Source organism: Cryptomeria japonica, chromosome 1, assembly GCF_030272615.1.
Source record: "Cryptomeria japonica chromosome 1, Sugi_1.0, whole genome shotgun sequence".
Lineage (NCBI taxonomy): Eukaryota > Viridiplantae > Streptophyta > Pinopsida > Cupressales > Cupressaceae > Cryptomeria > Cryptomeria japonica.
In genome coordinates this window covers 462,178,255-462,182,656 of record NC_081405.1, presented here as the reverse complement: position 1 = coordinate 462,182,656, position 4,402 = coordinate 462,178,255, and positions in this window count along the sequence as shown.

The following is a 4,402-nucleotide window of genomic DNA, read 5'->3' as shown; positions in this document are numbered from 1 at the left end:
TGGATTAAGAGTTAATCCAAAGATAAACCCTTGTGCAAATGATTAAGAGATAATCATGGTCAAAGCATTAAATGCTTGATGAGACCCTTGGGTTGGATGAAGGTTGAGTTAAAGAAATTCTTTAACCATGTAAGAGGGTTTGAGTTAACCATTAATGGTTATGAAGACTTTGGGGAATTAAGTGGTTGAAGGCTTGAAGCCTTTAATGGTTATCAAAGACTTTGAGGAATTAAGTGGTTGAAGGCTTGAAGCCTTTAATGGTTATCAAAGACTTTGAGGAAATTAAGAAGTGACCTCCCCTTGCTTAGGGATGTGACAAAGTTTAGAAGATGGGTTAGGCTAATTAGAAGCGATTAGAAGAGTCTAGAAGGGATTAGAAAGGGGTTTATGAAGGCAAGTGGGAGATGTAGGATTTTGCAAGTGGATGGAGGGATAATAGGATTTAATTGAATTAAATGATTTATTCAATTTGGTTGTAATTTGGGGAAATTAAATAAATTAGAGTTATTCAATTTACGATAACTATTTAATTAAATTTGAATTTAATTAAAAGTGGATAGGGGGAATTTAATTGAATAAAATGATTTATTCATTAAATGGGTATAGTGAATTTAATTTAAATAAATTGAATAATTTACTTAATTAAATAGAGGAATGCGGGTAATTTAATTAAATTGGATTTAATTAAATAGAGAAATGAACATAAAATATTCATTTAGGAATATGGTCATTTTTATACGTCTACATTTTGCCCCTCTTTGAAGTGACATGTGTGCACATGTTATTTCAAAGAAAATGATGTGTTATCATGATTTATGATTAAATGCAATTTTTGTGTCGCTCTTTTGATTTGCAAGTCGTGCCCCAGATTTGATTTGATGCGTGATGCCCCAGATTCGATATTTGATGGTGATGCCCCCTCGAGAGATGAATCCATATTTTAAAAAAATTTGATTTGATTTGATGAGTTGCGTGTGATGTGTAGGATTTCGTCTATGTGAAAGGTGGGTAAGTTGATTCATCTCCCGATAAGTTACAAGTTTTAGGGTATAAGGGAGACCGCGACCATATTACAGGTCCGTTTGGCTAACCCTAATTTCATTTTCCTCCTATAAAAGGGGAAAATAGCTTTGATTTGATTCATTTGTGCTTTGTTGACTTTGGAGAAAGAGAATTTGGTCTGAAGAGAAAATGCCTATTCCGTATTCCAGACACCGTTTCGAGCGTGTTCGGAGGTACCAGAGACCTGCAGCGTATGGACCACCAGTAAGTCAACATTTTTGACCCTCTTGTGATTTTTGATTTGGTCATTTTTGGTCATTTTTTTATTTTTAAAACTCGGTTTTAGCACGTCAAAGTTATAGATTAGTGCATACGATGTTTTAAGTAGCGCATCAAGTCTATTTTAGGGGTGCGTCTGAAATAAAATAGGGTAGCGCATAGGAAATATAGGTTAGCGCATAGACGCAGAATAGCGCATGGCGATAGTCAAGTAGCGCGTCAGGTCAACAGGTTAGCGCGTAGGGTAGACCTAGTGCATAGGGGTCACAGGGGTTCGCATGGGTAAGGGGGTTTAGCGCATAGGGTCAAACAGGTAGCGCCCGGGAGGTATAGATTAGCGCGTGGGTAGGGTTTAGCGCATAGGGTAGATTAGGTGGCGCATGGAGGGAAAGATTTAGCGCGTAGAGTCAGTCTAGCGCATAGGGTAAATAGATTAGCGCGTAGGAAAGACAGCCTAGCGCGTGGGTAAATTTTAGCGCAGCGGGAGTCTGTTTTAGCGCATCTGGAAAAAAATTTGCAAGATGAGGTGGTTTGTAAATTTGTTGTGTCGTGTTGTCATGCTTTTATGGATTTGTCCAATATGAGTGCCGATATAACTTGTTTTGATTTGCGATTTTTCAAGTTATGTATAGATATCAATGTGGTGTTTTGATCAAAATATGATTTATTTGTGTACCCTGTTTCAAGTTCAATGTGTGAAGCCTGATTTGTGTTACAAGCTGGTATGGGTTGGAAACTTGAGTTGTGTTACAAGCTGATATGGGTGGGAAACTTGAGTTGTTTTACAAGTTTATGTGATTGTGGAGACTTGAGTTGTGTTACAAGTTTTGATATGGTTTTTGATAACTTGAGTTGTTTTACAAGTTGATATGAAATGATAGGATTTTGAACTTGATGTAGATGAGCAAATTGTTTCATGTTGTTGATGTGAGTTTGATTTTGATATCTTTGTTTTGATGTGGAAACTGATATTGGATTTGTTTTGCTTATTGACAGGAGCGATTGGGTGTGGTTCAGTCACAGGAGAGATTTCCGAGATCGTGGACATTGATACCGCAGTTGACCCAGGCTGATCTAGACATTATTGAGAGATGTGGTTTGACCTCCCTCTTGGATATGCCTCGGTTCACTGTGAACCGAGGGCTACTGACAGCATTGGCAGAGAGGTGGCATAGTGACACAAACACCTTTCATTTTGCGACCGGAGAGATGATAGTCACACCAAAGGACTGTTACAGGATCCTGCGGATTCCCGTAGTAGGTGCACTACTATCGTATGAGCAGTCGGAGGAGGGTGGGACAGAGGCACTGTGCCGTATCTTCCATGATGAGACAGTCTATGGTTATGAGATCCCGTGCCAGGAGTTTTTAGACCTGGATTACGCACCACTGCCATCTGTACTAGCAGGGTTCATTGGTGGATTCCTTTGTCCTGATTGCAGGTCAAAGGGATTCTCTGTGGGATGGGGATTGGTATTGGAGGAGATGGTGACACAGGGGCGGAGATTTTCATGGGGATCAGCTATGCTGGCCCATCTGTACAGGGGCCTACATGAGGTGGTATACCTCGGTTACGGCAGTTTGTCAGCTGGCGTGACACTGTTACAGGTATGGTGCTGGGAGCACATTCCAGCAGCGAGGCCACTAGCAGACAGAGGCAGGCCTGTGGGATGCGCATATGCGTATGGATACAGGGGTCTAGTTGTCCAGTGCAAGCTGGGCAAACTAGAGCATTGGAGGAGAGTGCTCGATGATATTGATACGATCACCTGGCGATCGTATATAGGATGCGAGGTGTGGGCAGAGGATGGGCTGGAGATGCCTTTTGTTTTTATGACTAGATACCTGATCGAGTGGACCCCCTTTGTTATAGAGAGGTTTGTGGTGACCCAAGTTTTGAGACAGTTTGGGCGCTAGCAGGGTATTCCACAGGGAGCGTGCCTATATGCACGGCGGAGGCAGGATGTAGCCGATTGGGGCCTGACCATTGATAGCGCAGTGGCAGTGGAGGAGTTTGTCAGGTTGGCAGGGCAGATATGGGATTATGCCCCAGAGATTCTAGATGCGGGCATGACCGATGAGTTTGCCAGATTGTTTGCTGCGCGGGCGGTGGCCAGGATATCTGATCCGGAGGAGATGAGGCCAGCTTTTGATTCCGATGATGAGGAGGGAGAGGGAGATGATGATGATGGAGAGGATGGAGGAGGAGGATGAGGGAGAGGAGTCAGAGGGAGACGAGGAGATAGAGGGAGGAGAGGAGATAGGGGTGTGGAGAGAGCACTGAGACAGGGGGTGATAGACAGGGGGAGAGGTGGATTGGCGATTGGAGCTGGTGGAGAGGGGAGAGCGGGGGAGGTGCTAGCTGCAGTGGGGGGTGCTGATGAGGCGAGGCGACCAGCACAGAGGAGGAGGACGGATGTGCTCCCACCCCCAGCACCGAGGATAGGTAGAGTGGGAGGGGTTGGCCCTGCACAGGTACCACTACGGGTTCGGGTCCCTACACATGTTGAGGATGCGCAGATCCGGACCCTACAGGGGACTGTACAGCAGCTGTAGGCACAGATTTTGACATATCAGCGGCAAATTGCGCAGTTGACTACGGAGCGAGATACGGAGATAGAGCGGAGGGGGCAAGCGGAGGAGCTGGTATCCAGTATGCAGAGAGCAGCAGCGGGTGGTCCGATGAGAGACACCCTGAGAGAGCTAGCATTGAGAGTTCAGGAGGTGGAGTACTATCGGCGGCACTATGAGGTTGCTGTACCCAGGGACCGGTGAGTAGAGAGCTTTACACAGTCGAGATCTAGTCGATCTCGAGATACTAGGTCGTGGTCTGAGAGCTGAGGTGTCACAGGGCCACCGAGACAGGACCCTCCTGGAGATCCAGGGCGGGTACATCTGGAGCTAGACCATCTCCATCAGGGGATAGTCATACTTGAGAGATAGGGTCTCTGTTGTATTTTAGATCATTTGTTATTCTTTGTACTGGACACAGTGTTGATACATTTTGTACATTTTGATCATTTTGAGATATATATATATATATGGCACCATTTTCTTTGATCATGTGGTGTGTTTATATGGATGCATGTTATGTGGGTTATTTCTTCATGATGATGCAATG